The sequence below is a fragment of the Triturus cristatus genome, chromosome 4_1, assembly GCF_964204655.1.
Source record: "Triturus cristatus chromosome 4_1, aTriCri1.1, whole genome shotgun sequence".
NCBI lineage: Eukaryota > Metazoa > Chordata > Amphibia > Caudata > Salamandridae > Triturus > Triturus cristatus.
The window spans coordinates 423672672-423695231 of NC_140585.1; the positions used below are offsets into that span (position 1 = coordinate 423672672).

Sequence of the window (22560 nt, forward strand, 5' to 3'; positions counted from 1 at the left end):
AACATGGTTCTGACGGATGTCAATACGCTATTATCGACATATAAACACACTATACCGAACACCAGTAAATCTGAAAAAACTGCACTCGTGACCCTTAAAAACAACAAGGACATTGAGATCAAGTCTGCCGATAAGGGGGGAGCCATAGTGATACAGGACACGACCGCGTATAAATCTGAAATTTTGAGACAACTGCAAGATGGTGTCAGCTACTCCTTGCTCAGATCCGACCCCACCAAGGACTTGATGGGTGAAATCCTTCTTATCACTTTGGAAGCCTTTAACCTCGGTTTTATAAGCAAATTGGAATTCGAGTACTTGAACCAGAAATGCCCACGACTACCGACCATCTACACCCTACCGAAGATACATAAAGACATTCTTCATCCACCGGGGCGCCCTATTGTATCGGGGTGTGGGTCATTATTGGAACCTCTATGCAAGTACATAGATTTTTTTCTAAAACCGTTAGCTGAGGAAACAGAGACGTACCTGCGTGATACCATGCAAGTCATCAACATAGTGGATCAACAACCTTTCAACTCCAGCGAGCAAATACTCGTGACTTGTGATATTGTATCACTTTACACCAGTATCCCTCAGGAACCAGCTTTGGAAGTCATGAGAGAAGTCTTGAACTCCAGACCAGCACCGATGAGGGTACCTACTGACTTCATTATAGCCCTCTTGACTATTGCTATGAGGAAGAATTTCTTTTACTTCCAAGGAAAGTACTACGTACAGACGAAAGGAGTGGCGATGGGGGCTGCCTTTGCCCCAGACCTGGCGATCCTGTATATGGACGATTTTGAAAAGCGTTTCGTCCTCTATAACAACCCCTTCTCTGGACACATTAATCTATGGAAGAGATATATCGATGATATATTGATGATCTGGAATGGCGATATACCCCAACTTAATTTGTTCCATGAGTGGCTTAACCGATGTGACCAAGACATCCAGTTTACCATTCAGTCCAACTCACAGGAGATACCATTTCTTGATTTGAAAATATTCAGCGAAGATGCCAAACTTTTCACCACCCTATACAGGAAGCCAACCGAACGGAATTCCCTGCTGAGGTACAGTAGTTACCACCCACGTGGTTTACGTGATAATCTCCCAGTAGGTCAGTTCCTGCGGATCCGCAGGAACTGTACTAAGCGAGTGGACTACATGACAGAGTCGGAGGACCTGAATGCCAGACTAATTGCCAGGGGCTATCCGAAGCGTTTGGTTAAGAGGGCCCAGAAGAGGGCCTGGTACAACCCACGTGATGATTTACTCATAGCTAAAGATCCTGCTACATCACCAACGAGCAACAAGATGATATGTGTGACAACGTTCTCAACTAGAAGCAATGCCGTGAAAAAGATAATTAACAAACATTGGGGTATTGTATCAACTGAGATCAATCAACTGAATTTACCGATGCATTCCTTCAGAAAAGCCATGAGCATCAAGGACCATGTGGTACATTCTTTCCTTGAGGACCCGGTTGTACCAACTATCCACTCAATTTGGAAACTACCACCCGTTATAGGTCATTTCAAGTGCGGATCGTGCAAGGCATGCCCAACTACAATTCAATCTAAAAAGTTTGTCTATAAACATCAAACCATCACTTTACATTCACACACCAATTGTAATTCGACCAACGTCATTTATGGGATCCTCTGCCCCTGTGGCCAATTATATATTGGCCAAACACAACAAAAAATCAAGGCGAGAATTCTACAGCACCAAAGTAGAATAAGATGCAATGTGATCGGAGCACCTCTAGTTGAACATTTTAATCTACTAGGACACAGCCCCGAGCAAATGCAATGGATTGTGGTGGAGAAGACCGAACTGGGCCCTAGGGGTGGCAATATATCTTCTATTCTCACCATTAGGGAGTCCAAATGGATGATTCGCTTTGACACTGTCAACATGGGTCTGAACGAACAGGATCCGAGTAATGCCCAATTAGCCACTCTAGGGAACTGAAATTAGCTGGCCACTGTATCTCGATCCATCCAGCTGTTAGGTTGCTTCTGTTGTGAATGGAACCTTTAATGTATTTAGCTGTTTAATTACCTTGCAACATGTCATTCATCTATGCTACATTTATGTTCCAAATGCAATGTCTATCCATTAACACTCTGTTTACTGTCAATGGTATAACGGGTCCACGATCAATCACATAGGCCGTCGTGTGTGTTTAAAATCTATGCAAAGGTTTTCTGTTTGCTCGAATATGTTTCTTTCATCTTTGTCTGTAATTACGTATGTGCCCGATCAATTGTGATTTACCCCCTGCAGGTTTGCTCACCCCCTGTCCCCTCATGCCCATGAACTGATTTGCTTCATTCACGCAAGAAGCCTTAACCGAGATCCTTTTTTATTACACTCTCAATTAATGTGTAACCATCCATCTAGCCTCTTAATTTAATTTATTGGAGTGCTCGGAACTAATGTCCATCATTTCGCATTTGTCGTCAAGATGGATCAACGAGCTCTTTGCCTCCTTCCCCATAGAACTACTCACGGTGTCTTTCTTCTACTACACCGACGCCGCTAGCATCGAGCTGCTGCGCCCGGTTTAACGTCACGCGGCGCACGGCGTGTCTTTATCAGTGAATTCTCCCAACGGGTCCAGTGCTTTGTTTGAAACCGCGAGCACGACAGGTCATGGCAGCCGCTTAAGGTATGGGGACGTCTGTTCTGTTAAACTGTTTTCCCTCATGCTACGAGCAACTTAGCAATGCGTGGCATCATTTTCCACACTCGGTTGCGTAGCTTTTTAACTCCTTCACGAAAATGCATACCGGCTTTGTCGAAGTGTACTCTATTGTGATTCTGGAAACGATGCGACTCCATTATACTTGTATTCTCCAGTTAGACAGTTTCTAACCTCCTGTCATCACTTTCATTAATGTACAGCAATACTGATACAGTCTATGTCCCACCACTTACCAAGGTGCGGACTTTCCCCCTATTTAATTGTTGTTTTTGTTGACAGATTAGGGAACTAGGTCCTTAGCTGAATATCCTCTAGGTTGGGATTTCCATCTGTTTTTAAATCAGTACTCTTTTCCATTTTATTCATAGAGGTCACCATCCTCCGTGATTAATTTCACTTGTCACACCGATGTCTTTCACGGCGTGTGATGTTGGATTAAATAACACCTCCTCGTTGATTTGATCATCACCAGTAAGTGAGATTTATTCTTTTTTGTTCTGAATCAATTCCAATCCATTCAACCCGCTTATGGATGGTTACAATGACACCTTAAATTCATTACAGGTGAACTCCACCTCCTACAGTCCTCGGAGCCCACCAGGCCCTGCGCCCCCGGACGCGAACTTTCCAAGTGATTAGATGCCCTGTTTCTAATATGGTAACTATGGCGATGTTTTCGCTTACCCAGTCTCCCTAAGTTAATTCAGTTGGGACTCGACACAGTTTTTAATACTTACCCAATGTCTCTTCAGGTGCCTTCCCCTTCTGCTCCACCTATCTGTTTGTCCTGAGGAAGACCCCGCCAGTAAGGACCTCAGTCGCCTACTTATTCTTTGGGGTCGAAACGTCGACATAAGACTTTGCCAATACCGACAATAGTGCAATGTGCACTGGTTTCCTTTGATCGTATATGGTTTTTGTCAAATCATCTATTTTCCTCTGTGAATGGATTTCATACTAATTAATTGGCACAATATCGCGTGCCAAACAATTGATTTGTACAAGTATCAAAGTTTTTTCATGTCACTTATCCTATTACCTTACCCAATCCATCACTCCCTTCCCTTACCCCGTGGCACCCCGCACTGATTGAATATTGTGAATCTTTTTCTACATTAATATGTTCCCATCTAGGTGTGATTAAATAACACTTGGATGCTATTTCATTGTTGTATTTTTCATTACTGTTGATTCTGTTTAGGCTTTTACAAGCTCCTTTGTTCTGGGACCATTTCCTTTCTACTGTCCTAAAGAGACCAGGCACATTTCTGCGGGACCCCACCCACCGGGGGCACCCATCTCCCTCCCTCCCAGGGCTACATTTGCTACCTGACGGGGGGTGCACGCGGCGGTGCATTCGAATCCTTCATGGGACACTGGGGATCATAATAACGGTGTCCCACCTGCTTACAAACGTAGCAGGTCATTGGGCCCCTGGGAACAGGTTTACCTGTTGGGACCTCTGGCTTCTTTACAGGGGGAGGCTGGGAACCCTTCCCTTGGGGATTACTTTGGGGCGCTTTCTGAAACTCCCTCTGTTTACCCCTGTCCCCCCCACTCTTCTGCTGGGGACCCTGCCCACCTTTGGCTGAGTCTCCCACTGGACCCTTGTGGACCCTGGTACTGACCCAGCGGTCCGCCTCCTCAGCAAGTTTTCTAGGGTTAGATATCTTGCTATCGATAAGGTGCTGGCGTAGCTCTGGAAAACAGTTATTAGCCAAGTGCTCCCACGCAAACAAATCATAAAGAGCATCATAACTATCCACCTTGCTACCTTTTACCCAACCATCCATGGCTCTGCAAAAGAAGGACACATATTCAACCCACGTAGTACCAGGCAACTTCTTACATTCTCTAAAGGCTTGTCGGTACTTTTCTGGAGTTAAGCCATACCTCAACATTAAAGCATCTTTCATATGAGTATAAGACATCCTATCCTCAGCAGGCATGCCCAACAAGGTATCTCTCCCCTCATTGGTAAAGCGACACCACAACCCCGCTCCCCAATCTTTCTCAGGGACCCGGTGGGCCAACAATGCTAACTCATATGCTTTAAACCATTGACCAATATCCTCATTTCTACTGTAATCTTTTATCACATCTTTGGGAAAATAAAACCTACTTTCTGCAGGCACAGATGGAGTGCTGCCACCAGAGGGATTCACCGTTAAACTCTTAGTTTTAAGCTCCATCTCACTCACCATCTTCTCATGTTCAAACGCTAATTTCTCTCTTTCAAAATCCAATCTTTTGCTCTCCATTTCAGCTTCCCTTTTGCTTCTTGCATTCTCTAATTCCAACTGCCCTCCTAATTTAAGTTTTGCCATCTCTAACTTGTATTCCCTCTCCTTCTCCCTGTCTTCCAACTCTTCAGGAGAAAGGCTCTTAGAGGACACACTGCTGCAGGGAGATGCCACGTGCCCATTCATGGGCTCTTCCACTTCCTCTTCCTCTTCCTCTTCCGGTACCACCCCCGGATCAGAGGGATTTCTGGTCTCTAACCAGGCCTTCAGTGCTTTGAGGAAGTCGTCTCTCAATTTGAGACCTGTGGTAGGAACTTTAAACTGCTTGCAATATTGCTGTAGCTCCTTTAACTTGTACTTATTTATCAATTTCTTATCAAATTCCTCCACAACAATAAGAGAAGGCGTAGCAGCTCCGGCATCCTCCATGGTCAAAACTGGCAGTGTTTAAAAAACTAAGCTCCAGGAAAGCGGAGAACAAAAATAGAAGATCCTACCAAAACAGATTGTGGCTGCGCTATGGTCTGCTTTCACTATGTAGCGTACACTGCACATGAGTCATAAATGCAAAGTTCAATCCTCACCGCTGACCACCAATGTTAGAACCGGCGGTCTCTAGTTGGCAGAGGTATACACTTCTGACAAATAGGGACCCACCAACTCTAGTCAGGGCAAGTGGATTACACACTCAGATGACCCCTGCTACCCCCTTGGTAGCTTGGCAGAGCAGACAGGCTTATCTCAGAGGCAGTGTGTTAAGCATTTATGACCACATACAGTAATAAAGTGAATACACTACAAATGGACACAACACAGGAGTTATTATAAAAATAGTATTTTTTATATAAGGCTTAGCACAAGACCAAATAACGACAAAAATATACCACAATCTTAATAAATACTCTTTGGAAGGAAAAATAATAGTTCAGGTAAAGTTTCTTCTTAGGAAATAGTTCTTTAGCAACAAAAGTAAGTATTCTTCTGAAACACAGTTCTTGGCAACAATGTGACCCCCACAGGAGTCACACGACGTTGAGTGTACGATATTCCCAAGGTTCGGCGTCGACCGCAAGGAGCGCCACGTCGAGCCTGGAGTTGCAACAGAACCCACAAACACAGTACCTTTGGAAATGAAGAAAACGATGATCCACGGCGTCGAGATGTCTAAGACCCACCCTTTACCCCTATAAACCTCACAACTCGCTCCTAAAAAAAGAACATGATTACTATAATTAATTAGTATTCATTATTATTAATTAACAACCAATTAATAATTAATGAGTAATAAATGACTTCCCACAATTACCACTATAAAATCTAAATTCAATCAATATTACTAAATAAAAAATAATCATGAATTTATTATAATTAACTACTAAAAATGTAACACATATATTAAAAATCAAAAACAATACTTATGCAACAAAATAGATCACATACATTTAAAATACATACTAAAATACATAACACTAATTAAAAAATCTATATTTTAAACAGCTATATTTTTGTAAACGATATTAATGACTTCGATATTTAAAAAAATGATATTTCTTACCTTAAATTCAATGTTCTTGACCACGATATTCTTGCTGGCGATATATCTGTGTCACGATATTTCCAACTCGATATTTGTGTAAATAGACATTTCCAACTAGATATTCTGTCTGCATACCCATTTCCCGTTCACCAGAAGCCTATTCAGACAGGGAATGAGCTCCCTCCACCGCATCTCCCTTTTTCCCCCCCAAGTGATGGTATATAGAGACTTGTTAAACCCAGATTCACACCATGACTGCTGTCCCTAGCTTGCGCCTCTGCCCACTTCATGAAAAAGTGGCCCACAATACAGATGTTCATCCCTGCCACCTGGAGTCAGGGAACAGACCAGCACCAGCAATAGAACAACCTGCATTCTTACTCCCCCCACTTACCTCCCCCTGATAAATCTTGAAAAAGCAATTTGATGACCATCTGCCCAACTCCATAATGCTCCTTTGGCCCAAACCCAGTCGGCCCTCTTGTGTCGCTGCCCCGATCCTGAAGGAGTGGGTCGCAAAACCACTATGGTCCAAGCCAAGCAACATCAGTGCCTTCTGCAAAACTGCCAACAATTGAAAAGAAGTCACTGGCTTACCACTTTCATGCTTAAATACCCTCCCAACAATAGCCGCCCCAAGCCACAGAGCCTTAACCCAATGCAGCTGGCAAATGCCAGTTGCAGGGTAATGTCTCAGAAGCACGCTTCTACCCTTCTTCCTTTGGTCGGTCTTAGACTTTTGCAGCCAAATAGGCAAACCTTCTTCCCCGCAATACACTTCCTCCTGCAGCAAACCCCTACTCCCCCTCCCCCCCAATAGCTTTGAGAGCTGGAAGGCCCCAAAAAACATCCAGAACATGAGAGTCGAAAATAGAACTGTTTCCCTATTTCCTGAGCACACTGTCCTACAGGCTTTAATGACCTCAGTCAAGACATCCAGGGTCAGGGTCCTCCATATATGGACCCTGCACCCGCTTCCCTCATCCAATCCTCCAAAATCCGTGTTCTCGATTCCACTGCTGAAGGGACATAGCCCCACAGGAGCTTGCCCATAAATGAAAAGCCCAACAACTTGCCCAAAATTGTAACCTATGACTTGCCCTTCTCTTTGAGGAAGAGAATTAATTGTACCGAATTCTTAACCCTCTCCCGGGACCTCCATGTGGCCCTCCCTGCTAAAAATTCAGATCACACCTCATTGTATGCCCTTCTTTTAGAAATGGCTAAAGACCCTGCTACCAATTGGAGCATTCTCTCTCCTAGTGACCAGAGTTTCTGCTGCATCCATGTCTTCACCCAGTCCACCTCCTTGGCCAGCCCATGGAACCTCTCCCACGTGTCGGGCTTTAAAAGTAATGTTAAGTCCCAAGCAGTGCACACAACTGAGGCTCCCTGGCGGACTGTCAGTTAACTACATGTGCAACAGACATATTGTTGGCATGAAATAGAACTCTCCAGTGAGCCAGCTGTTCCCCCCATAGCACCACCGCTACCAGTAAAGGGAAAAAATCTAGGAAGGCAATACTACACCTACCCTCTTTCCAATTTTGAGGCCACTATTCTGCGCACCAAGGACCCTGCCAATACAGGCAAAAGCTGCAACCTCCTTCAGCGTCTGACAAGAGTTGGGCATCCCGCTCAAAATCCATCAAGGCTGCCAGTGGAATACTGTTGAATGACTGTAAAAGTCCTCCACATTCTCAGATCCTCATTAAAACCTGCGGACAACATGACATGATGGTGCGATAAGGGCAGACCCATGAGTGCCTAGCTATCTACAGAAAGTGCTCCCAGCTCTCACTACCCTGCAGGTGAAGTTCAGATGACTTAGCGACATCTGCAACTCCTTAATCGTTACCTTTTGTTTACGCAGCATTGTGTTCGGCATATTCAGCATGTTAAGCTTTTTGTCATCAGGTAACCGTGCCTCCATGGCTATAGAATCAATCTCAATACCAAGAAAGGATAAGACCATACTGGGCCCCACTTCCTCCTCTTGGGCCAGTGGAACACCTAAGTCACCCATGAGTGCTTGGAAGCTAACCAAAATATCTTCCAAATAATGTGTCATGCAGTTGTGTCCTGTAGGCCAAATGAAAAGCCACTGGCAAAAAATGGCATTTGAATAAAGTACACAAAATGGAGCAACCCATTGGAAGCGTGCTTTATCCACATATCATTTCCCTTCTTATTGGATGCCCAGCAGTTGAAAGTCAGCAGGATGTACTGGCAACAAACAGAAGGCAGACTTAATGTCACTCTTAGCCATCACTGCCCCCTTGTTCAACCTTCTCCAATAGTGTCAAGGCTCTACCTACAGAGGAATATGACACTGCCACCTGTATGGATGGGATGATTCTGTTCACTGGCTGGCCCTCTGGTCAGGAGAGGTGCTGGATGAGCCTAACTTCCCTGGCTCCTTCTTAGGTACCACTCCAATGGGGAGCAAAATGAGGTGCTCCATAGGCCAGTCCCCGAAGGAACTCACCATTCTACCCTCCTGGATCTCCTTGTGTATTTCCTCCCTCACCACTTGGGCGAGTTCACTCGCTGACTTAAAATTAGCTGCCCAGCGGCACCCCATCAGGTAGTGGTAACCTAGTCTAACAACGTTTATAAAGCCGCCTAGCAATAACCTAGCGTCGCCCATCCTGTCATATTGTAGGAGCCAAAACGCAAGTCTGTCCAAGTTAATGAGTGTATGAGCCCTTCCCTCTAGATTCCTGTTCACCCCTACTGGACCTGAAACCCATGGCCTGACCCTGCCCCAGCAGAACCACTTGCTTTTCCTCCTGTGCCCCTTGTTGCTGTCCATAGCCGGATGGATAACGGGCTCCTCTCGATCCACAGCAGGTGAACAATAGGTGTCTGAACTAACAAAGTTCCCTCGTACACAGTCCTTTATTATAGTCCCAATAGGCCCTGCCTTGGCTACTCTGACCTTTGAATGAACTCCCCACCCCTCCCCGGTTGGGGGGCCCCTGAGAGGGCATGTAAACGATCAGAAGACCACTCGCCATAAAAATAGTTTTGCTGAATATTGCTAGGCCCATAGTGTGGTGCTATAAATCAGTGTCCAGTTCTGCCCATTGTGAGTCTGGGCCCACTACCGTAGGAGCCCAGAATTTCTCATCGTACTGGACCCAAGTGTAGCCCCCATAATTTAACTGTGCCTTTCTTATAACATCCATGTACTTTAAAGTGTGCTACTGACCTCTCCGGGTACTTTTCACAGTAAACACTCGCATTAATGAGGAATGCAGCAGTCCAGTTTTTTATTGTCACTGGCACCCTCTGTCGCTATGACAGTTCTAATTCTTAATCCTTAGACCTTTCCTTGGAGCTCAATTCCCTATGGAAGAATGTCATCATTTCAACATACTCCCCTTTCCAAATCCTCTCCTTGATGGACTGCACAAGGTAGGCCCACAACGGGTTGGCTGTTCCCATGTAGGGAAACTTCTTCGACTTTACCTCTTTGCTCTCCTGGTTGTCACTCGAGTACGCTTTTGAGTCACTCTTCTTTTACCCTGCAACCCTGTATCTGCTCCTGTGTCAGTAACCCTACCTGATGTACTCACCTGGTCTAAGATCCCCTTCACTTGTTCTTTGACGTCTTTCTTCCTTTCCCCCTGCTTCATTGTGGCATTGTCTGTGCACACTGTGGGGCCAACAGTGCCCACGCCAGTGTCCTGCACATACCGCCCTTTCCTTAAGCGGGCCTCCCGACTGTCATGAGGCTACCTAGCATCGATCCCAATGGACACCACCTTTTGGTGGGCCTCTTCACGTGCTTGAGGTTCCCTAGCCTCGATCCCAATGGGGATCATCTTTTAGTGAGCCTCCCGCTTTATCCTTAGCCTTAACCCCAATGAATACCATGCTTTTACGGGTTTCCTGCTTTCCCCAAGCTCATTAGCTGCAACCCTGTAGAAATTATGGGGGTGTGTGGGGCCCATACTTCGGCATCTTACCTGGTGCCAAAGTCTGTGCCTGCTCAGGGGCCCTCCACTTCACCATCGACTATTGCCACCAGGTTCTGTCACAACCACCTGTGTTCTGTTGGGCCCTTGGATCCTGAAACACACAAGGTGCAGATGGGTTAGAAGACCCTCCCACCGCACCTTCCTACTACTAGCTTTGGACTTTTACCTGATCCTCATTATCATCCCTCAGTTCCCCTTCCTGCAAACTTCCTTTGTCATAACCAAGCATTGTCCACTCAGTCTGTGCGCCCAATTCCCCCGAGTGCCCCTCCATGTAACCACCTTAGAAGGGACTCATTTGTATGCAACATATGTCCACATGTCAACCTACCTGTGGGGGCCTTATCTTGTAAGCTCCACCTTTCTAACAATGCAGAATTCATAGTCCTCTACTCCATCCTTGTGGAGGACACCCCCAGTCCTCCCGCTCGTTGCTTCGGCGGGGTCACACCAGACCTTCTTGTGGCTGTGATCTTGCAGACCCCTGATGGATTACAACTAGCCTCACAGGCCGCAGTGTCTCTTCACCTCGGGCCATTGAGCCGCATGTGGGTCTCCCGAGAATGGCCCCCCAGCGAACCTACCGACCTGGAACATAGAAACATGGTCCAGTGTTCTGGCAAACAACTCCTCAAACCCAAATACCTCACCTGACCACTGCCCCACCGCAACCTCCTCTCTACCTCCCTGTGACCCCACTGCTTTGAGTTGTTGGACTAGGCACCCCGGTTCCCCCTTCCCACTGCTCCATGTCCTACCACCCTTTTCCCAACCCCCTTCAATGGGCCTCCCATATACCTTGCTCGGTCGATTAACTGCCAGGACACTGGCTGAGTCCATAATCTGGACCTTGCCGCCATATGAAAACCCCCATTCTGCCCTTCCCCCATCACTCCATTCCAGACTAGCCACAGCCAAAGAGGAGTGTTGCGGGCTTATAGGCCCAAAACCCGCCCCCTGCTTCCTCCTGGGATCCACAGGGGCCCGTAATTGTCCCCTTCTTCAAAACCTCGTCCCAGGCTGCCCTGACTCGCAGGGGTGCCTGGTCCAGCAATGTCTCATTATTCCAATCAATTGTATTCAGGACTCTGCCCTGTGGTGGGTCTAACCCCTCCTCCTGCTTCCACTTTACTGTGCCAGCCTCCCCTGACATCCTTTCACTATAACCTTCCCTAAAATTCACCTGCCCCAGCTCCGCATTTCCCTGATTATGTCCTACGAACCCTCCCTCCTCCCCCCCAGCCCTGACAACTTAGGAGAACCCAGCCAGGCAGAATTGAAGCTCTTCAGAGCCCCCACCCAGGTCACTGCCCATGAGCCAATGTAACCCCACCTGAAAAACAAACTGAGCCTTCAAATTGTGCCCCTTATGTTCTGGGGAGGTGTTAAAGCCCTGCTGGATATCAGTTGAGCTTAGCTTACCACACAATGTAGGTTGGAAATGCTTTCTACAGGAGTTTCCAACTCACATTGTCTGACACAGTGTGATATCAGCTCCTCACCTGGTGACCATGTGAAAAGAACCAATATCGTCTGACACACAGTGGCCCCATATGAGTTGGCAGGTCTGAGGAGGGCATAGGCGAAAGAAGAGGGCACAGTATGACATACATTCATTCTATACAATCAGAAGGCCAGTTATGATTGCAGTTTTTAGGTTTGTGACACACATGATGTTTGCCCAGAGTACTTGCAGCACTTTTTAAAGGGCAACTAAAACTCATGACAGAATTTATAAATCATGAACAATGATGAAGTTATTTTTATAGCAAAATGAGACTAGATTTCTCCTGAAGTGCTACATCAGAAGTCGGATTCTTTACAAGATTTCGCTCTCCTTTCCAAAAGTGTGTTTGATTCTCCGTATAGATATAGGACCAAACAAAAGAACAAATGCAGAAAACAAAGACGTAAAGCAAAAAGGAGGAAACAACAGGGGAAAATGGAGAAACATGAAGAAGAGAAATTAGACAATGATATAACCATGGATAATACTGTGATAAATTTGACTAACATTAACCTAACGAAAGCTGAAATCAAGTTACTATCATTGGGATTGTCATTCTGCCCTAAAAGTCGTTTTAAGTATGTCCAAACTCAAATAGATATTTTCAAATTTATTAGAAAATTAAAACTGTTGAAACATTTCAAACTAAACAAAGCATCGAATGTTGCTGCAAAAATCGCAATTTCGGACACTCCGAATATACGACTGCCCGCCAGTGATGTAACCAACCTCAAGACTCTACATGCCCTTGTTAACAACTCGGATGAGGTTGAGTGTTCAACTCAGGAACAACTACTCAACTTAGGTACTAGTGGTAATTCCTCAACTTTGAGCCCATTTCGTCCTAACCCTACCTTCATCCCACTTATGCCTAAAGATGCATTGGATATATTCAGTGACTGTGTTATCCAAGATCTTAAAACACTAAATAAAAAGATCTTAAAAAGGAATAAACATCAATCTTACCAGGACCAGCAGTACTACACCCTAATGAACAAGTTGAAGAATGATGCTGATGTTGTTATAACCAAGGCAGATAAGGAGGAAATGTCGTTCTGTGGGCCAAAAATCAATATCTACTTAAAGCATATCGTCACTTAAACGATGACCAACATTAATGACATAAGGAAATTGAAAGATCTAATCCATGGTGAACTTGGACAATGGAAAAGAGTTGGCTTGATCAATAAAAATGAATACAACTATTTGAAGGTTGAGTTTCCAACCACTGCGGCCCTGTATTTTGTACCCAAAGTACATAAACAACAAATACCTATCCCTGGTAGGCCTATCATCTCGGCTCAACGCAGTTTATGTGAAAACATATCCAAATATGTAGATTTTTTCCTTCATGAATTTGTTGAAGAACTGCCATCCTACATCAAAGACACTGGTCATTTTCTTTCCACCATACAGACTATATCTTGGCTAGAGGGATACTTGGTCATTGTCATGGATATTTGTTCCCTGTATACTAGCATACGCCACATTGATGGCTTGCAGGCAGTTAAATACTATCTGGATAAGAGAAATATTATTTTCCTCCAACACAATGCCATGCTACTACGTATGATTGAGCTATGTCTATATAACAACTATTTCATGTTCAATAATGAGCTATTCCAACAGCTTCAGGGCGTAGCCATGGGGGCATGCTTCTCTCCTAGTTATGCGTGTTTACACGTAGGCTGGTGGGAGGAGCATGTCCTCAACCACACTTACGGTGAGATATTCACGGCCCATGTAATACACTGGTGGAGATACATTGACGATATCTGTATCATATGGAATGGCTCAATCGAATCAGCTAATGAATTTGTAAAAATGGTTAATGTTAACAAATCGAATCTAAAATTCACTGCTCAAATCAATGCAGAACGAGTGGAATTTTTGGATGTAGAACTGTATATCAGGGACAACAAGATACAGACCAAACTACACCGGAAAAGTACAGCTGGGAACTCTATACTCCATGCCCAGAGCTCCCATCCCCATCATTTACTCAATAGTATTCCCCATGGGGAGTTCCTGCGTATCAGACGTATATGCAGCTTAGAGTCTGATTGTAACACCTGTCTAGCTGAATCTTTTTTAAGATTCCTAGCTCGAGGATACAAAAGAGATGATTTAGAACGGGCCTTGGCCAAAGCTAAGACTATGAACCGCAGTGTATATTTTGAGACAGTCACCAAAACTACCACTCACAAAACTACGGGCAACACTAACAGTGTATCCAATGAGGTAGATTCTCTTCGTTTCATTACTACTTTCAGCAGTCAAGACAAGGATATAAGGAAACGTATATACAAAAACTGGCCCATAGTGAAAACTAACCTTACTATGTCACAACTAGTACCAGACTTACCCCAAATTACATTTAGACGAGCGCCCTCAATGAGGGATGCTCTGGTGAAAACTAGTCCTGAGGTAACTATCACAAACACCTGGTTATCCAAACGTAAAGGTTTTTTTAAATGCAGCTCCTGTCGAGCTTGCAGATTTGGCATTAACACCTCTGAATTTGTGATTGCTTTTGATCAGACCCCTATTAGTCTTAGAGGTCTGTTCACATGCAAATCTGACCATGCAGTATATGTACTTGAGTGTGCCTGTAAACTCAAATATATTGGCAGCACTAAACAACAGGTATTCACTAGGATCCTACAACATCTACGTGCCATAGTCAATTCTGACCCAAGTTACCCTGTTGCACGACATTTCAAATTAGTCCATCACAATAATTTGAACGACTTGAAATACTTTTTGATAGATACGGTACCAAAACTTCCGAGGGGCGGCAACAGGGAAAAACTTCTCAGTAACTTCTTAGAAACACAATATATACTGCTACTAGACACCAAGATGCCCAATGGACTTAACACAGGGGAGGATATGCACAATTTCTTATGACCACAGTATACTAGTTGATTCCAGTAAACACTAGCCATTTGGGTTTTCTTTTATCATCTTCAATTGTCTGCACCTTGATTTTAACCTAATTTTATCCCTATGGGTTGTCTTTGGGTTTATATATAAGGGTTTTTTCACTAGATTTCTATTCGTCAGAGTATATATTTTATTATACATTTCCCTCGTAATCTGATAGTTTTCAACACTGTTGTAACATCTTAGCCCTAGGCAGATCATTTTCCCTTGTCTTTCCTACCTCCTTTTCCTATGCTGCTATATGGTTGCCATCTTTGCACATTTTTTTTGCCATATTTGCAAAGATGCACTTGCACCTTATAATACATGATTATTTAGATGTACTGTATGAGGCACTAGCACTTTATACTACATGATTTTTTAGATGTACTATATGATTTTAATATTTATATTTGGAATTTTATCCATTTTATAAATATTCCCCAAACCTGATAGACTCCCAATATATATTGCACTTGCACTTTATTGGAGAGTAGTATATTGTTCAGAATTTTAACATTATCTATGTACTAAAATTATGTATCAATATCTGGGGATTTACCAACTACCATAGTGCATACTCATACATGTGATACACGTTCAAATGTTCAATCATGATTATAGTTGATTCAACTATACTTTAATATGGTATACATCTAAGAATAGGCATTAACCAATTTTGTCATCTGCAGCAAAAAGAAAAACCTTTATGGTTTGTGCCAAACTACTAAATGCAATTATTGATTCTTTCAATAGAACGCATAAACAAGATGTTATTTTGTTCTACGCTTTGTTGTTCTCAGGGTTTCTAAGGCTATGACTTCTCAAATGATTTATGTTTTAATCAATTGGTTTTATGGGCTTCCTTCCTCCGCATGCTTATTTATGTAATTAGGGCTACTTTTAGATCGAATTTCGATGGTCCACTTTTACTGTTTGGAATTATATTCAGTGTACATTACAGGGGTTTTCTAGAATTTTTCTCCCACTTTGGAACCATATGTTTTAAAGTTTAACCTAGAAATTAACTGTCCAAATGATAGTATTTCTTTTATGTTTACCCTGTCGGTACGTGTAGCTTGCTGTTTTGTCTGTTATTATTCCATTGGTTGAGAGAGGAGGAAGTCAACCATATTACACTATATAACATGTGATAGGTTCACCAAGTGTCATGTGATCAAGGCCGTGGTGACGCGGCCGAAACGCGTCATGCCGATTGACTTGGAATAAAATCTGCACTTCTACTTATCTACTGCGTGCTGTGGTCTGTACCCGTCTCCACTACTTGCTGGACCTTTGGGGAACCTGCTTTCTACATATATACATATATATATATATATATATATATATATATATATATATACATATATATATATATATATATTACCTACTGGCGGTCAGTAAGTTATAGTTAGGACCAAGTTTCCATAGGAAGAGCATATTTTGTTTTGCTTATAACTGTGGCGTCATTTGATGAATCTTCCAAACTAATTATTTGTTTATATCAACTCCTATGTTGAAAGTTTGGGGGGGATTCGTCAAGGGGAGCCGAGAAAAAAGGGAGGTCCCAAAACGTGTTTTCAGCATGTTAATTTCTATAGGAAACTTTAGACAAGACTACAGGTCGAACGGGTGAACGGAATTACCCTAATTCTGGCAGGGAGAAGGGGCTAGAAAGCACGCTTTTGTTTATTTGTTGTAAATCCGTTTAGTAGTTTTGGAGAAATATTGAAATTTAAAGATATGGATATTTGGGAATTCTGCCATCTGATTGGCTGAGGCGTTATGAGCACAAGCTTGCTGCTTATTGGTTGGGAGCGCTGCGAGTGGTTGCAACTAGGAAGTGTTGGCCGCTGTTTTGTGATTCTGTCGAAGCGAGTAAGGGGAAAAGAGGGTGAAAGAAGTTGGAAAGAGGAGGGTAGGAGCACTGTAACCTCTGTGGGGTGTTTAGGGTGTGCTATAGAGGGGGTGCAAAGCGAACTACTCATGCCTACCGGTCTGAAAGTGCTGGGTTCGGAAATTAAGTGAGGTATTGCATAGAGTCTGATGCTGCTAAGGTGAGCTGCTGCGGGAGTCGGGGATGAAAGGGTGAGCCTAAACTGTGTGTCTTATGGTGCGAAGTCATGTGCCCTGGCCACTGCAGCACACCTGTGAAAGTAGTGTCAGCAAGGGGTTATACCTACTAGGACGAACTACTGACTCCTACTGGTTTGAAAGTCCTTGGGTACTGAAAATATGTGAGGTATTGTCTAGAGTCTCATGGTGCTAAGCTGAGGTGCTGCCGGAGTCGGGGATGAAAGCCTGAGGCCAAACTGTGTGTCATATGCTGAGAAGTTATGTGCTCTGGCAGCTGTGCCACATCTGTCAACTAGTGTCAGCATGTAGTTATACCTACTCGGAGGAACTTTTGTTTCGAACATTGTAACTTGTGTATGGTGCTTAGGGGGTGTTATACAGGGAGTGCGAAGGTAAATTTGTGCATATCAAATCAATACGGTATTTGTAAAGCGCAAACTACTCGCCTCTATGGGTCTGAAGGCCCTCGAGGCCGGCGTGGAAATTATCAGCCTCATGCATCAACCCAAAATCCAGTCGGTAAAATACCGATTCGGTAATAGCTCCCGGTATTAAGGAAAAAATACCCAATCCCAATGCATCAACCCAAAAGCAGAAATCGCTATTTAAGGAATCCTTAAATAGCGATTCTTTAAATAGGGATTCCTTAAATACCGATTCCTTAAATAGCGATTGCATTTAAGGAATCCCAAAGTGAGATTCCTTAAATGCAATGCATCAAAGTTAAAAAATTAGCGATTTCGCTAATAGGGGGAGCAAATTACCATGAAGATGAACTGCATGGTAATTTGCAAAAACTTTGAAAAATGCACTTATGTGCATTTTTCAAAGTTTCATGTTGCGCACACACATGCCCTTAGAGCATGTGTGTGTGCAACATATGTGCACATATCATTTTCAGGGGTGCAACAGGGTGTCCTTTTGACACCCTGGCACCCTTGAAAGTGCTCCCGCTATTAGCGATTCGGTAATACCGAATCGCTAATACAGACTGGCTTTACATTCATTCCTATGGGCCTCCAAGCCCATAGGAATGAATGGGTAGGTATTCCTTATTACCGATTCGGTATTACCGATTCGGTAATAAGGAATATTAAGGAATCGCTATTTGAATAGCGATTCCTACATGCATAGCCTTTTGCTATTCCTTATTAGCGATTCCTTATTTTTCGCTAATAAGGAATCGCAAATGGCATTGTTGATGCATAGGCCCCTATGTGAGCTATTAAGTGAGCTATTGCCCAAAGTCACATGGTGCTGAGCTGAGGTGTCCTAAGGTGTCCTTCATAAGCATTTCCAAACCTACCCCAGTTAATGTGCCTAGGTCATTTCCACCACAATGCACAATCATGAGGTCAGGGTGTGGAAGATGCAAAGAGGTTTTAACCAAAGGTAGCAATTGGTGCCACTTCAATCTTCTCTGTGCAAACCATTTAATGTCCACATTTTGTAAACCTAGGTCTAAGTCAATACGTCTGTGTTCTGCATACCTCTTGCACCAGAAAATATAGCTATGTCCTACAATCCATACTAGGATTTTGAAGGTATGGCTGGAAGGTATGTAGCTCATGCAGTTCCTTGGTAGAATAAGAGATATGTTTAAAGATGGAGAACGACTTTTTTTTGCCATACAAAACGATACGTGATTGGGAGATTAAAAGCATTCTTTTTTTAAAGTAGAGTGCACATTAGTTTTGTGGAAAAGCATCTTTGTGATTGGTTAAGAAAAAGCAGTTTCAACGTGGAGTACGTATCATAGGATAAAATTTGCTCAACTCAACCACGACTGCTACTTGCATTTGGAAGGCACTGTAAGAACTTAAAACAATCGTGAACTTTTAACCTGCACGTGCTCTTAAATGTTCGAGAAAATGTTGCAAAAAAATATTGTTAAGTTTAAACAAATTGATGAACTTTTAACCTGCACGTGGTGTAGAATACGTTGCACTTCTGACTTCTATGTGTTGTTGAATATTTAAAAAACGGTTTATATGGATAATTAAAAAGAAACCAATAGGGAGAAGTTTTGAAACCTAAAAGAAGCAAGGAACTATTCTAATTTGTTCTTTACATGTATTTATGTGTGGACCAACACAATTATAGACACAACTGCATCAGGAAAAGGAAGAAGCAGTGAGTGGGGGAATGGGGGGAGATGGGCAGAATGGCACACATGCACAATTAGTACAGCACAAGTATAGACAAACAATGGCCAAAATGAACCACACCAACAAGGAGCACAAGTCACACAACCCCCCAACATCACACCACTGAACGAGCATAGAAGTGAAAACCACGCTGCATTCATACAGAATGTGTACAAAGGCCGGTCGTTGGTGTTGTGGGATGCCTGCGACCGTGGTCATTATGGACGAGATGCCCAGCACGTGGCACATGGGCAAGTTGACAGTGTGTTTCGTTGCCAAACAGCTGCTCCTCCCGCCCACGAGCCCCCACACTTTTGTACGGTGCACTGTTGTATCTCATGCACTCGTACGGCACACCATTGTAATGCCTTTTCGCGCATGTCCTGCTACATTCCAACTACACCATCACAGTGCCATTTGGAGGTGGTGCATGCCACTTGACAACATCGACTGCTGCGGCCCTTGTGGCAGGCCACACCAGAACACAGAGACACACTTACCACACTTCCTGTACACGGACATGTCCGAGTCACCCAATTCCCCTTGCCGGATAGGCACACCCCTGCGCTGACCTGTGTACCCCGGACCAGCACACGCCGGTTGTGCATGCAGGAGGATGCGTGTGTAGCTACATGTCCAGGCTCACTTCCAACGCTGAGATGACAGCACACTGTGATGTTGCAGGGCTCATGCCTATCATGCAAAGGCAACGACAACAGGGACACACTTGCTCAGATGCGGGTTTGGGGGGCATTGGCGGTCCTGGAGTTGTTGCGATGAGTCTTGTGGCCCTCATTGACTCTATGGCACCTGTGGATGTTCTGGTGTGGCTCTTGGCTGTGTTCCCTTTCATGGTGCAGGTAGTCGTCCTGCTTAACACCAGCAGAAAGCAGGTATAAAATCCCTGGTGCTAACGTGGCTTATAGCCGGAGTTTGTTTCGCATTGCAGTTGGTGTGAAAGTTGTGATGGGATTTTTTTCATGTGCAGAACAATATATGAACTGAGCAGTGTATCTCGTCAAGATCCAGCAACTGACGCACTATTCCCAATCAATATAAATACAATGAGATTTCTTAATTGATTTTGTGTGTACACTGTAAGTGCAACCACTACCTCAGTGCAATTCAATACAGAATTTTAGTATTTAGAATAAATCGGAAAGGTGTACCTCGTGTCTTTTTGCACGGGAACAGCTAGTCTGCATTTCATTATCAGCACTTTAATGGAAGTAAAGTTGAGATAAATCTAACACACTATTCAGAAGTTGGTGCAAACTGCAGACATCACCAGTATTCCCGCGATAAGTGCCCCAAAATTTAACACCATGGTGGAGTCCATCAAATAACAGTAATAAGAACAAGAAAGAGTCACACAGCAGTTAAGAGAACAACCAAAAACGTTATAAATTCTTTTTTTTCAAACTTTATTTTTTTTATAAACATAAATATGTAAACGATAAACCAATTTCAAACTTTATTTTTTTATTAACCCCTTCGACGCGCATGACGGAACGGTTCCGTCATGCACGTCGGTAGGGCTGTGCTTATGACGGAACCGTTCCGTCATGGCCCCGCCCGCGCTCAGAACCTTCAGCGTGGCGCGGAAATCCACGCCGCACTGAAGGGGTTAACATATATATGAAAAATAAACTAATAAACAAAATGTATCAAAAATAATACAAAACAACAAGGCGGAACACTCCAGTGGGGACCATGGATGTTGACAACAGAGCCTGGAAAATAAAGCACAAAATAAGGATGTGTGTAATGGGCATATCAAAGGAGAGAGACACAGAGAAACAGAGAAGGAAAAAAAAGCCAGAGTGAAAAAGTGAGGGAAGGAAAGAAAGGGAGTGAGAAAGGGAGAAGGAAGAGAGAGAGTTAGAGAGATAGAAGAGAGAGAGAGAGAGAGAGAGAGAGAGAGAGAGAGAGAGAGAGAGAGACATTGCCACCCATGTGCATCCATGAGCAAATAATTACTTGGTGCCACTGGAGTGTGCAGCAGTGGGCACTCCACGTGCCCATCAAAACTCCGCGCATCCCAGATATGTCGCTGAGTCCTGAGTCATGAATGGCGGAGACCACATCAGCTTCTCCGCGGATCTCACAGATGTCGCTGAGTCCTGAGTCATCAATGGCGGAGACCACATCAGCTTCTCCACGGCATGGCAGATCTCACACATGTCGCTGAGTCCTGAGTCATCAATGGCGGAGACCACATCAGCTTTTGGGGCTGCTAAGCATGTGGAACTCAAGTCCGTGCCACGTGGTGGTAGGCCCCAAATGGCCATATGAGCTTCAGGTGGCACTAACCCTGTGCATCTGAAGTCCGCGCCAAGGGAGTGATAGGCCCCTGATGGCTATACAGATCAGGGTGCGACTAACCTTCTGCACAACTTTTTAAAGACTCTTTATGGTTGAGACACGTGGAGTGTCCGCCATCTAGTCAGCACCGGCAATAAAGAATGTGATGTTACCGATCTATTATATTTGCGTGGTCACATGGCCTGTGACGCATGTGCCGGATGGGTGTGATGTGTGTGCAAACCTGCCCTCAGGGAGTGGCCGTGAGATGTTGAGAACTAGACCACTGACCTGCACACCAACAGCGAGTACACCTGCGTCAGGTAGCTATGTGGGGCTAACGTCGGAACGTAATCGGAGTGGCGTGGCGTACGACGGAACCGGGCAGGGAGAGCTACAATGACTCAGACGGCTCATAGTACTGCATCTGTGAGTCGAGCGGACGGGCCGCAGCTGTCCCTCTGCGAGCCTGGGTGTGAACTGTTCATAACTCACACTACATAAGCATTGAAAAACCATTTTGAGATTCAGTCCGTCAGCTGGCATTTGTCTGAAGCATTTGTGCAAACATATCGGAGTTCTTTCTGTGATAGATACCCCTTTGACGCTGCCTCACCCCACATCAGCAGGTAACGCACCCTCTTCCCACATTACCATCATACCCCCAACAACCTTCTTGGGCCTGGAAGTGTCCCTGTGCGGTTGGACAAAGAAAAATCTTAGTCATGTATAGATTTACATATAAAAAAAATTATTTAAAGAAAAGCACAACAAATAAGATTGAAGGGAGTCTGGTGCTGTGGTCGCTGCCACGAAGTTGGGGTCACTGCCATTCAGGACTCAGGACACAGTTACACATGTGGGATCGGCTTGTGTTAAAGAGGGTTAGTGGGACTACGTGTCGCCGGCCTTGCATATCGAAATATGCCTTACTGATCGAAGGGAGTGTGGTGCTGTGGTCAGTGTCATGGACCTGAGGTCACTGCCATTCAGGACTCAGGACACAATTACACATGTGGGATTGGCTTGTGTTAAAGAGGGCTAGTGGCACCAGAAGTATTGAGACTGTATGAGCCTGTGATGATGCTTGGTGTGGACGGGCTGCACTGG

The 22560-nt window shown here is 44.2% G+C and overlaps 1 protein-coding gene across 5 annotated transcripts in view; it reads right to left on the reverse strand.

Moving 5' to 3' along the window:
* LOC146855062 (dihydrofolate reductase-like) overlaps nucleotides 1–22560 on the reverse strand; it is a 650717-nt gene that overhangs the window by 542630 nt on the left and 85527 nt on the right. For 2 of the 5 annotated variants that reach the window (XM_085652550.1, XM_085652546.1), the window contains exon 2: nucleotides 10480–10582. The exons of the other annotated variants lie outside the window; for them this stretch is intronic. The gene's annotated coding sequence lies outside the window, so the exon portion shown is untranslated. The remainder of the gene's footprint in view (nucleotides 1–10479; nucleotides 10583–22560) is intronic. 5 annotated transcript variants of the gene reach the window in all.